Genomic DNA, 13,602 nt, shown 5'->3' on the forward strand with positions numbered 1-13,602 from the left:
ACTTATTGTATGCAGAGAAGAAAAATTCAAGGTTAAGTTTTAAAATGCAAAAAGTGGAGAGGGATCAAGATGGTGGAGTAAGAGGACAGAGAACCCAGCTACTCCTATAAACATATCAGACATACATCTACTTGTGGAATAATTCTCCTGGAAAACTAACTGGAAACTGGCAGAAGAATGCCTATACAATCAAGGCTGCAAGAAAGCATCCTATTTACACACTGTGATGCTCAGTTCCAGCTGAGTAAATGCCCTAGCCATGCCCACTCCATGCCATGACTTCACACTGGATCTAAGGCAGCCAGGTCCTGGGAAAAGACTTAACTGATGGATGAAGAGGTGATCTGGGGGCCTGGGTGGTGGTTCATGTGAGGTGGCAGCAGGCATTGTTGGCACTTACTCAAATAGCACCATAGAAGCAACCCAGCCTCTCACTGAAGCACAGCTGCTTCAATTCCTGCAGCGAGAGTGCTGAAATCCCCAGTCTCGGAAGAGCAAACACTCTGGCCCTGTCCATTCCCTGCACTAGATCTGGGACAACCACAACAGGGGAAAAGATGCAACCTTGGGCTGTGTCTGGGTAGAGTTTCAGACACCTACACAGGCAGTGCATCAGACCTCTTTAAGTACACAAGCCCCATGTGCTTCAGCACTCCCCTGCTTTGGGGCAAAGGGCAAAAGGAACAGAATCTGCTCAAGCCCTGCCTTCAAGGTTTCCACTCAAGCAATGTGGGAGCAGACCCTGCTCCTGAAACAGCGGTGACAGCCACTGAGCAGAGAGGAAGTCCTAACTCACACCCTGCATGGGCTTTAGCTACTCCAACACTGTCCATGCCCCCTATCAAGGTTATAGTGACCTGCCCATCCTAAGGAAAAATTTGGCTGGCATCCATATCAAATCCAGCCCTTACACCAAAGACACTAGACATTTGCAGTCTATATAGGGATACTCTCACATAAAGATACTTCTTCAATACCACAATAGAGACTGTTTCACCTAAATTCATAGAGACAGAGAAAATTAAGTAAAATGAAAAGGCAGAGGGCAGTTCCTGTTGTGGCTCAGTGGAAACAAATCCAACTAGAAACCATGAGGTTGTAGGTTCAATCCCCACCTTGCTCAGTGATTAATGATCTGGCTTATCACGAGCTGTGGTGTAGGTCACAGACACAGCTCGGATCCGGCATTGCTGTGGCTGTGGCTGTGTAAGCTGGCAGCTGTAGCTCAGATTCAACCCCCAGCCTAGAAATCTCCATATGCCATAGGTGCAGCCCCAAAAAGACAAAAAAAAAAAAAAAAAAAAAAAAAAAAAAAAAAAAAAGAAAGAAAGAAAGAAAGAAAGAAAGAAAGAAAAGGCAGAGGAACTACACTAAATTTAAAGAGCAAGAGAAAAACCCCTGAAAAAAAAATAATGAAACAGAGATAATCAATCTACCAGACAATGAATTTTAAAAATTAGTAATAAAAATGCTAACGAATTAAGAAAGAGAATTGACTTAAGCACCGATTATTTTAATAAGGAATTAGAAATAAATACCTAATGAAAATTAGATAAATTTCTGAGGAAAAAAACACACTCTAAAAGCAATGACTAGCAGACTAAATGACACAGAAGAATACAAAAGTGATCTGGTAGATAGAATAATGGAAATCACCAAACTAGAAATTCAGATAGAAAGTAAAATTAAAAAAAAAAAAGCAAGATATGAGATCTATGAGATAATATAAAGTGTGCAGACATTCACAACATAGGGGTTCCAGAAGGAGAAGAGAGAGAAGGGAATCAAAAATGTAGTTGAAGGCATTATGGCTGAAAACTTCCTAAACCTAAAGAAAGAAACAGATACCAGGTAGAGGAAGCACAGAGGGTCTCAAACAAGATGAACCCAATGGCCCCAGACCAAGATATATCATAATTAAAATAGTCAAAGCTTAAGATAAAGAGAGGATTTTAAAGGCAGCAACAGAAAAACAAAAGAATCATATACAAGGAAATCCCATAAGACTATCTGTTCATTTCTCTGCAGAAACTTTGCAGGCCAAAACAGAGTGGCATTATATATTCAAAGTCCTGGAAGGCAAAAACTTGCAACCTAGGATACTCTATCCAGCAAGACTAACATTTAGAATAGGAGAGATAAAGAATTTCTCAGACAAGCAGTACTAAACCCATCCTATAAGAAATGTTGGCGGGTCTTCTCTAATGGAAAAGAAGTAAGAATCAATAGGGAAGATAAAATCCCAATAATAAAGGAAAATATAGAGTATGGATTGAAGATTACATCAATTAATTAAATCAGTATGTAAAAGATAAAAGTTATAAAAGCAACTATAACTACAATGAATAGTAAAGGGATAATAAACATGAAGATATAAAGTATAAATATCAAAAACTCAAAATGTAATGGAGAGGAGTAAAATATATAGATCCCTTAGAATGTGATTGAACTTAAATGGTAATCAGTTCAAAGCAAGTAGATATAATCATGGGACAACATATATGAACTCCATGGTAACCACAAATCAAAAATCTACAAAATAAACACAAGAACCAAAAAGAAAGGAACTCAACATACCACGAAAGCAAAAATCATTAAACCACAATGGAAGGAACAAAAAGAAGAAAATAAACAAAGAAAAATTACAAAAGTAACAGGAAAATAAGAAATAAAGTGACAATAAATACATACTTATCAACAATTACTTTAAATGCCAATGAACTAAATGTTCATTAAAAAAAATAAGACCCTCCAATAAGCTGCCGACAAAAGATTCACTTCAGCATGAAAGAGATGGACTGAAAGGGAGAGGATTGAAAAAGGATTCAAAGAGGATTGAAAGAGGATTCATGCAAATGTAAACAATAAAAAGTAGGGGTACTGATAGTTTTATCAGACAAAATAGACCTTAAAAGAAAGCTTAAACAAAAGACAAAGAAGGGCATTATATAATATAAAGGGATCAATGTAATAAGAGAATATTATACTTTTTAACATACAAGCACCCAATATAGGAAAAAAACAAAAACAAAACAAAAACAAAATACTAACAGACATAAAGGGAGAAATTGATAGGAATACAACTATAGTAGGAAACATTAATACTCCTCTGACATCAAAGAACACCTCTTCCAGAGAGAAAATCAATAAATCAACAGAGATCCTACATCACACAGTAGAATAGTTGGACTGAGTTGGTACCTATAGGACACTACATCCAATAAAAACCAGAATAAACATTCTTTTCAAGTGTGCATGGAATATTTTCTAAGATTGAGGATATACGAGGATACCAAACAAGACTCAACAAATTTAAGAGTATACAAATTATTTCATCTTTTCTGACCACAATGGTATGAAGCTAGAAATCACAGAAAGAAAAATGAGGAAAGCTTGATCATATGGAGACTAAACAACATGCTACTAAAAAACCAATGGTTCTGGAATTCCCATTGTGGCTCAATGATTAACAAACCTGACTTGTATTCATGAGGATGCAGGTTTGATCCCTGGCCTTGCTCAGTGGGTTAAGGATCCAGCATTGCCATGAGCTGTGATGTAGGTCAGAAATGTGGCTTGGATCCCACGTTGTTGTGGCTGTGGTGTAGGCCAGCAGCTGCAGATCTGATTTGACTCCTAGCCTGGGAACCTCCATGGGCCGCATGCATGGACCTAAAAAGACAAAAAACAAAAAAACCCTAATGTGTTAACAATGAAATCAAAGAGGAAATCAGAAAATATCTCAAGACAAAACAATAAAAACACAACTTAAAAAAATACATGTAAGTTCCTGTTGTGGCTCAGTGGTGATGAACCCAACTAGTATACCTTAGGTGCTGCCCTAAAAAAAAAAAAAAAGAAGAGAGAGAGAACCCAAATCAGTAAAGTCAGAAATAAAAAAAGGAGAAGTACCTGTTGTGGTGCAGTGGAAACAAATCCAACTAGGAACCATGAGGTTTCGGGTTCAACCCCTGCCCTCAATAAGTGGATTAAGGATCTGGCATTGCCATGAGATGGCGTTGCTGCAGCTGTGGCTATGGTGTAGACCAGTGTAATTCCAATTAGACCCCTAGCCTGGGAACCTCCATATGCTGCGAGTTCAGCCCTAAAAAGCAGAAAAATAAAAAAAAAAAAACTTAAAAATAAATTTAAAAAGGAGAAACTAGAACCAATACCACGGAAATGCCACAGGATCATAAGAGATTACTATGAACAATGATATACCAATATAATGCACAACCTAGAAAAAAAAATGGACAAATTTCTAGAAACATACAGCCTTCTAAGCATGAGTCAAGAAGAAACAGTATGAACAGACTGATCACTAGAAGCTAACTGAATCTATAATAAGAAAAACTGCTAGCAAACAAAGATCCACAGGAAAATTCTATCAAACATATAAAGAACTTATGCCTATCCTATTCCAAAAAACTGAAAAGGAAGGAACACTCTCAAATTCATTTTATGAGGCCACCACTACCCTGATGCCTAAACCAAAGACACTACAAAAAAAAATCTCAGGCCAATATCTTTCATGAATATAGATGCAAAAATCCTCAACAAATTGTTAGCAAACAAAATCTAACAATACATAAAAAGGATCATATACCATGATCATGTTGGATTTATTCCAGGGTCACAAGGATGATTCAATATACACAAAAGTATTTTACCCATTTGATAAACACATCCCATTTCTATTCTACTGGGTTATCCCAAAGAAATCAGAATTTTCAGGACCAACAATCCCAAGAGGTTAAGGCCTATAAAATGCAATAAGTAAAAATAAGCCTTTTTTTCTTAAAAACCTAGCTTTCAATGCATTGCAAATTATTTTTCAATTTGAACTGTAAATGCATGCCAGAACATCTTTTTTTTTTTTTTTTTTTTTTTTTTTTTTTTTTTTGTCTTTTTAGGGCCATACCCACAACACATGGAGGTTCCCAGGTGAGAGGTCCAATCAGAGCTGTAGCTGCTGGCCTACAGCACAGCTACAGCAATAAGGGATCCAAGCCTCATCTGCGACCTACACCACAGCTTATGGCAAAGCCAGATCCTTAACCCACTGAGCTAGGCCAGGGAACAAACCTGCGTCCTCATGGATGCTAGTTGAGTTCGCTAACCATTGAGCCATGATGGGTAATCCCAGAACTTCATTTAAGCTCAGTTTATTAGTGAGGGAAATCAAATGAGCCATCTTGGCTGAACAGCAGGCCAGGAAAACATATCTCCTTTTCTCACCTCCCCTGGTAGATTTGACTAAATGGGACAGCCACTATCATGTCCCTCTGAAATGCTACACTGGGGTTACCATCCTTGCCAAAGCAGCTGCCAAGCACATACCATTCTCCTGAAACACTAGTCTTCAAAAGGGTAGCATTTCCCTGTGCTCTTGTTTCATCTCCCAAGCCAGGTATTCTCAGATTCTCCAAGCTACATTCAACATCTTGGAGAACTGAATGTGGCTTTAATTTTCTATTGCTGTCAAATGGGATATAATTAATTTCTTGTGGAAATGATTTTTTTTTTTTTTTTTTTTTGTCTTTTTGCCATTTCTTGGGCCTCTCCCTCGGCATATGGAGGTTCCCAGGCTAGGGGTCTAATCAGAGCTGTAGCCACCAGCCTAAGCCAGAGCCACAGCAACGCGGGATCCGAGCCACGTCTGCAACCTACACCACAGCTCACAGCAACGCCGAATCCTTAACCCACTGAGCAAGGGCAGGAATCGGACCCACAACCTCATGGTTCCTAGTCGGATTCGTTAACCACTGCGCCACGATGGGAACTCCATTGTGGAAATGATTTTTTTAATTTGCCAGGAAATTCTAAATAAGCTCTTTTGTGTTAAATCCAGAATAAACTTTATTCCTGGCACAAGGAAGAAATAGCTAAATCTCTAAAGATTGCAGCTTCATGACAAAAACAAACAAACAAACCCAGAATAATTAGGAAAGTAGACTTTGAAAGTAAACAAACCTAGACAGATGGGGCTTTGAGTACCAACTTTACAACTTTCTAGTCTGGTCATTTCGGTCACTTTGCTTAATCTCTCTACGCTTCAATTTCCTCACCTATAAAATGGGGATAATTATATTACCTATCACATACAGTTGTTCTGAAGATTAAATGAGATGAAGATGCAAGGTGACCAAGAGGCCTGGTTTCTTGGGATATAAGACTTCCAGTGCTGAAACGGAAATACTCTAGGCAGACTAGGATATTTGGTCACCCTGTAAGAGCTCAAGTACTTACACAATGCCCAATGTCCATAAATGATAGACATTATTTTATGTATTACAAATCTCTTCAAGACTATTGCCATGGGCATGTTTTCTACATAAGTTAATTAGACACAGCTCAACTTTATATTTTATAAAAAGACTAAAACATATAACAAAAAAATGCTTAGCTGATCAGTATCACTGTCCATTTTTAAGGTCTACTTGGTTATTTCTAAAATACCACAAGTCTCTTCTTGGCTTACTAAGGCAAAGTCTTAAAAAAAACTTTACATTGCTCTGTAAAGTAATATATAAGTGTGTATTTCGTCAAAAGTGCACCTGTGGCAAGATAAGAAGTTCTGTCATGATAAGAAATGACTTGTAGGATAATCTTTTCACTTTAAAAATTTTATTGATTTTTTTTTGGCTGTACCCGCAGTGTGTTGAAGTTCCTGGGCCAGGGACTGAACCCGTGCCACAGCTGTGACCTGAGCCACGGCAATGAAAACACTGGATCCTTAACCTCATGAGCCACCAGGGAACTCCCTACAATAATCTTTTTTAGTACAGTGAATAAAAATTCATTTAGGCATACTTCTTTGTCAATCCTCTCCTACCTGTTAATCCTATTCAGTGACATAAATTTCCCTTTTGTTCTTATTCACTGGCTTTGCGGAGATGAAGAGGGAGCTTATCAGGTGACCTCAGATGCAGCAAACTCCTGGCTGACCAAAAGCACTTGGAATCACATCAACAAACCAGGGGAAAGGGATGCAGAGCACTGTCATTGTTTTCTAGGTCTGTCTGGTTTTAAGAGTCACCTGAGGCTCTTATTAAATATACAGATTTCTGGGTTCCTTCAGTGGAGACACTGATTCACACAGGGTGTGGAGAGCCCTTGAACCTGTAACTGACTTGTGTTCCCCGAGGTGTTTATGACGGGGCAGGCTCAACCAGGGATTGCTGTCATGCCTGGGTGCCTCCAAACACTTAATGCCCTGGAACCAAGGATGCTAAATATCCCACAATGCTTGAGCCAACACAGCACACAAAACAATCCCTGGAAACAGCAAAACCATTGTACAGAATTTTAAATGGAACTCTACACATCATTTATACACTTCCTTAAAGTTTGTGAACTTAACAAAATTATCAGTATCCCAAGGAGCTCTGCTTAACCAGTAACCTGGGGAAATGATACACTGACACTAGCAGGAGGGAGGAGTAACTGTAATTGGTAGTACTCTGCTGGGTTGCTGTAGTTTTGTTTTGTTTTTAATTAGTAATTATTAGAAGGGAATGCAAATACAGACAAAACAAATCGGGGTGATTACCAATCATTAGCAAGAGTCAGATGACCTGAAGGACCAGAGAAACCAAGTGTGTGAGAGAAAGAGACTTTGGAGATCAGTGTGAGAAACTGAACTGGTCATTAGAGCTCAAGGGTGTGCCCGGAGCTCAGAAACAAGACAGCTTTGGCACTGAGATGCTTGAGTTGAGTAAAATGTTGGACATGATGTATCCTATTACAGAGTAACTGACAAATCAGAAAGACGTATTGGGAAGCACTGTGGAGACAGATTCACCAGTGTGAGCTGCAGGATCAGGGGATTCCAGCCGGGGAGCTGAGTGGGAATTCCTTCAGGGGCTCAGTGGAGCCCTGCACATCTTCGGTGACCTCCCTTGCGTTCTTGCCTAGAGCTAATTAGAGAAGTTAGGGGCTCTAACCCCTGACTAAAAACAAGTTTCACCACCCCTGTCATTCTACCATTAAAAAGACCTTTTATCTTCAGATTGTCTTTGAATATGCCAATATCCTTGGTCAAAGGCCATACTATAATCTCTGCTGCGATGTCAACTGATGACAAGAGGTCTTGTTTTATTTTTAGGAGCCACAAGAAGAGCAGCTCTGTCACCCCCTCGCTTCCTCTAGGAAAGAGTTCTTGCTTCCAGGCACCAAACAATGTCTATACATATTTTTTGGCCATATCTGTAGCACACAAAAGTTCCAAGGCCAGGTACTTAAACCCACACCACAGCAGCAGGGATCCAAACCACAGCAGGGACAACACCAGATCCTTAATCGCTGAGCCACCAGGGAACTCCCATTATGCCTATTTGACAAATTAGATCATTCTGAACACATCTTCCATAATTTATTTATTCTAGTGGAAAGCAAAGAATTGTGGGATTTTTTGGTTTGTTTGTTTTGTATTTTTAGGGCTGCCTCTGTGACATATGGAAGTTCCCATGCTAGGGGCTGAAGCAGAGCCACAGCTGCCAGCCCATGCCACAGCCACAGCCACACAGGATCTGAGCCACATCTGCGATCCACACCACACCTTGCAGCAATGCCAGATCCATAACCCACTGAGCAAGGCCAGGGATTGAACCCACATCATTATAGAGATTAGTCAAGTTGTTAACCTGCTAAGCCACAATGGGAACTCCCAGAATTGTGGGATATTAACAGATGAAGGGAGTGAAATTCAAGGCACTCAAGTACTTCTGGGGAGTCAGACTCAATCATTCTTCCTTTTGCTGTCATTCAGCAAACTGCTTATTGAGCCTCTAGTATGTATTGACCCTCTGCTTGGTGTTGTACATAAAACAGTGAAAGCAATATGATTCTTGACCTCAAGGCACTGATACTATGGTTTTTAGAAAGTTATATACAAACAAATAACAAAGGTGATGTATGTTAGAGTCAAAGCATATTCAAGTTATGAGTTGCGGGGCGGGGGGACGGTCCCTGGTGGTCCAGCGGTTAGGATTTGCCACTTTCACCACTGTGACCCGGGTTCAACCCCTGGTCTAGGAACTGAGATCCCACATCAAGCTGCTGCATGTCACAGCCAAAAAGAAAAAAGAAGAATTCAGATTACAAGCTAGGTACAAGGACAGGTATGGTCCATTCTACCTGGTGTGGGGGAGAGTGACTGAAGTCACTGCAGTGATCTAGCCTAGGAGCTCTGGAGCGCAAGGCTGTGACTGTGATTAATTTACTCATCATTGATTCCTATTGCCTGCCATTTAATAGGTGCTCAGTAAGTAATTTCTTTTTGTTTTTTGTGGTTTTTTTTTTTTTTTTTTTTTTTTTTTGTCTTTTTAGGGCTGCACCTGCAGCATATGGAGGTTCCCAGGCTAGGGGTCAAATCAGAGCTATAGCTGCTGGCCTACACCACAGCCATAGCAACATGGGATCTGAGCCGTGTTTGTGACCTACACCACAGCTCATGGCAACCCCAGATCCTTAACCCACTGAGCAAAGCCAGGGATCGAACCTGTGTCTTCATGGACGCTAATTAGATGCATTTCTGCTGAGCCACGATGGAAACTCCTCAGTAAGTAGTTTTTAAATGAGCTTAAAAGATGCTATGGCCAAAGAGCATGGTGGACATGCATAGAGGCAGTGTAAGTAGTCAGCCCAAGGGTCCAGGTCCTGCATGATCAGGTCCTGCCTCCCTCCCCAACTGCATCTTCCATGCGCTGCTCCCCTTGTGTCATGCTGAGGAGTTAAGGTTTATCCTGAAGGCAATGGCGACCCAGAGTGGAGGTTTAAGGAGGCCTGTGACATGGTCGGCTTTGTGTTTTAGAAAAAAAGATAACTGGCTGCAGCATGAAGGATAAATTAGAGGAGGGAACTCAGGAGTTGGAAGACCGCTGTGATTCGCAGTCATTGGTACAATGCATACAAGAACTACCTGGTAACTGTCCGGGGACCATGCCCGACCATCTGAATCAGAATCTCTGGAGGTGGGATCCAGCTAGCAGGAGTTTTAAATGGTCCCAGGTAATGCCAGTGAGAAATGAAAGTTGAGGATCAGCAGCATGAGACAGATGCAAAAGGAAAGGGGGGCAGAGATACACAGGCTGTTGAAGGTAGAGGAGCGACATCGCTAAGTAACAGAGCAGAGCCATGAGGATGGGGAGGAACTGAATTACCCACAGGCTGGAGTCACCGAAGTGGAGTAGGCGACGGACCTTGGACCTTTCCTCTTTGCCAGGAGTGTTGTGTTTTCCGTCCAGATGCTCCCTCAGCCCAGGGCAGCTAATCAGCCTACAGGGAGAGGAGTGACACCTTTCACCAAGACAGGTAATGGAAATCAGTGTGATTGGAAGATGATTAATTTTAAACATGGATGACAGCTGCTAAGCATTGGTGACTAACCTTGTCCTAAGGCTCACAGATAATGAGCTAAGTACCCCACAGTCTAAATTCCTAGAATCACAGCCGTCAGGCCCATCCATCCTCAATAGGGCTTGCTAGGAGAAACCAGAACCGCCACCTCACATCCTGATATGAGGTTGAAAGGAGAAGGCCACTGCCTTCTCGTGTAGAGCTTACATAGAACTAGTCATTCCCCAGGATGAGGGCAGTGTGGGTCTGGCTGCCTCTCATCCTCAAAGCTGAGGGAGGGAGCCGCCAGGAGAGCTGCTCAAAGGTGTGTGGGTCTCTGATATGCCCTGTCTGGACAGTTCTGGGGCACTAGGCTCAAGGTCCAGCCCCCGTGCTACCAGGAAACACTGGGAAAATTGGGAAGAGATGCTGTGGTGGGGGATTGCCAGGTGGAGCAGGATCAAGACTGTCCCCTCAAAGCCCAGGAGGTTTGGAAGATGGATCCCACATGCTCCTGAAGATGCAGGAGTGGACTGTGGTGAGGAGATTGTATGTGGCCCTTTGGTCTAACCTGGGAAAGCCACAGCACCAGGCGGGGAGGAGGGGACATGTGGCTGCCAGCTCAGGGGCTGGTCTGAGGTCGAGAATGAAGCTTTCTCATGAGGGACCCCTAGAAGTTCTTCTTGGGAGCAAATCCTTTATCAGATGGCACTGTCAGCCTCCATCTGCCCACTCTGGGCACAAGGACAGCAAGCCAGGCCCCACAAGGCACCCCTCCCTTCCTTAACCCTCCTCCCGAACCATTTCCAGTGGTGTATGTGATAGAAAGTCACTGGCAGGTGTGTGTGGACCAGATCACACCCACATTTCTATTCTGTTGCCGGGCCAGGAGAAGAGGTGGGAGAGAAAGTGTGATATGAAGCCAGAGCTCTGAAACAGAGTCGCTGAAACTTGCAGATGGGAAGTTGTTATTTTTGTTGTTTTTCTTTTTCTTTTTTGAGCCGCACCTGAGGCAGACGGATGTTCCCAAGTCAGGGGTTGAATGAGAGTCGCAGCTGCCGGCCCTCACCACAGCCATGCCAGACTCGAGACATGTCTGCAACCTGTGTCACCATGCACAGAAACACTGGTTCTTTAACCCACTGAGCAAGGCCAGGGATCGAATCTGCATCCTTACGGATACCTAGTCGGGTTCGTAACCCGCTGAGCCACAATAGGAACTCCCGGAAGGTGTGTTAACAGCTGGAAGTAACTGTTCCAGTAACTGAGGGGACCCAACATTAGCGCATCGGGCTGAAATCATTAAGGAAGCCCAGTTTCCATGGAAAAGGTGATTTTGACAGCAGTTACTGCCCTAATGTGAGCAACCCTGTGGAGGGACCCTGGTGGGGGAAAACCTAGGCCTTCTGCCAGCAGTGAGGTGGGCCCTCCAGGCTCTCCTGATGACCACAGTCCCTGTGGGCAGCCTGACTGTGACCTCTTGTGACCGCACAGGAAGTCTTGAGGCAGAACCTAATGCATTTCTGCATCCCCCACCTCCAGAAATGTGAGGTAATGAATGTTGCTGTTTTAAGTTGCCAGTTTTAAGGTTATCATGTGGCCACAGATAAGGAATAAGTGTTGTCCCGCCTTGGGCCAAGGGAACCAGGCCTTTACATGTGACTCGGTGATCAGTCACAGGGTGCAGGCTGCTCCTGGAAGGAGGCATGACTTTGGGTGAGACTGTTCTCTTTGGCTAAGGCAGCCCCCGAAGAGGGCAGTCAGCGGAAGGCTGTTTTCCAGCAACATTCTCACCAGCTGGGTGCTGAAGTCCCTTGTGCCTCTGGAGGTTCTGGGCAGTGCATTGCAGCACCAACCAGAAAGTGTTTGGTTGGAGGCTCCCATGGGCTCCCAGAAAGCAGCTTCTGGAGCAAAGAAAAGGTGCCCACAAGGTAGGAATCGGAGTTTGAGAGTCTAGGAGTCCCTACCATGCCTCCTATTCTCTCTTGTTAGCACTGCCCTCCTTTTAGATGCTGGGGTCTCCCAGCGTTTCATTCTTGACTCTCTCTACATGTCTGAGGAGAAAAACCATGGAGACCAGCGTCCATAAAGCCAGGAAGAGGAGAGAAGTGGGAGAAGGTGGTGGTTGCTGAACGTAACAGTTGGGAGTCTGGGGAGAAACCGGACGGCAGACTCAAGGAGAGACAGAGAAGGCTGGGGGGAGGTGATCGGCAAACAAGGCTTGGATGTGTTTATGATCATCTCCCTCTTAGAAGCGACCTAAAATAACTGCCGGTGTTCAGGTACCCTCAAGTTTTAAGGATGATAGCACAGAGAGAAACTGCTACTCTCTTCCCTCATTTTGCCCCTGATGCCACTGACAGAACCTCGATAAAGAGGCCACTGGTCTGCTTCCTGGAGGATTACTTACCTAGGAAATCATACTCAGTTCCGTATCTTGACCGTGGCATTGTACTTGAGTCCGGCAAGATGTCCAGAGGCAAACAGGAAAAGGGCACAGAGAACTATTTTTCACAACTGCATGTGAATCCTCGGTTATTTCAAGATTAAAAGATGCAATTAAAGTTATAGTTCCTAGGAGTTCCTGTCGTGGCGCAGCGGAAGCGAATCCGACTAGGAACCATGAGCTTGAGGGTTCAATCCCTGGCCTTGCTCCGTGGGTTGAGGATCCGGCGTTGCCGTGAGCTGTGGTGTAAGTCGCAGACACGGCTCAGATCTGGTGTTGCTATGGCTCTGGCGTAGGTTGGTAGCAAGAGTTCCGATTAAACCCCTAGCCTGGGAACCTCCATGTGCTAAGGGTGCAGCCCTAAAAAGACAAAAGACCAAAAAAAAAAAAAAAATTTATATTCCCTAATTCATGTTCCACTCATTCCACTAATGCTAATTGAACTTGAAGCTTTAAAAGTGATGTTGAGTTCCCCAGGAGTCACTGAGCTGGTTGGTGTTCTCATCTCATCAGAATGAAAACAGAGTCACCTGATCTGTTCTGTTTGGATCTTGTTTCTGTAGGACACAGCTGGTGTTGCCTTGAATAAGAAAGAAGAAATCTCAGGAGAGGGGCCTGAGGCCTTGGAATGCCGGGGACCAAAACAGACCATAATGGAGTCTCACATGCACACTTGGGTCTGCTTCTTGCACAGATATTGTGATAGAGCAGCTCTGCTTGGCAGGCTGTACTCTTACTGACAAATCTTTCAATCCTTAGATGCTGTATCTATGAGTCTGTTTTTGTTTTTGTTTTTTAGATTGCCAGCAGGGAAG

At 43.0% G+C, this 13,602-nt stretch overlaps 1 long non-coding RNA gene across 5 annotated transcripts in view; it reads right to left on the reverse strand.

Annotated features, from left to right (window-relative positions):
- Positions 1 to 13,298, reverse strand: part of LOC110257265 (uncharacterized) — a 159,954-nt gene extending 146,656 nt beyond the window's left edge. For 3 of the 5 annotated variants that reach the window (XR_014831330.1, XR_014831329.1, XR_014831328.1), the window contains exons 1-2: positions 12,752 to 13,269; positions 10,171 to 10,281 (exon numbers count right to left, since the gene is read on the reverse strand). This is a non-coding gene — a long non-coding RNA (uncharacterized LOC110257265). Of the gene's footprint in view, positions 1 to 10,170; positions 10,282 to 12,751 lie in introns of all 5 variants that reach the window. The other 2 variants (XR_014831327.1, XR_014831326.1) reach the window with 2 other exon arrangements.
- Between the last annotated feature and the right edge of the window lie 304 nt (positions 13,299 to 13,602).

Source organism: Sus scrofa, chromosome 16 (genome assembly GCF_054392235.1).
Source record: "Sus scrofa isolate SSC_HxYL_T2T_F1_AM1 chromosome 16, Sscrofa_HxYL_maternal_Yorkshire_Landrace_v2.0, whole genome shotgun sequence".
NCBI classification, from domain to species: Eukaryota; Metazoa; Chordata; class Mammalia; order Artiodactyla; family Suidae; genus Sus; species Sus scrofa.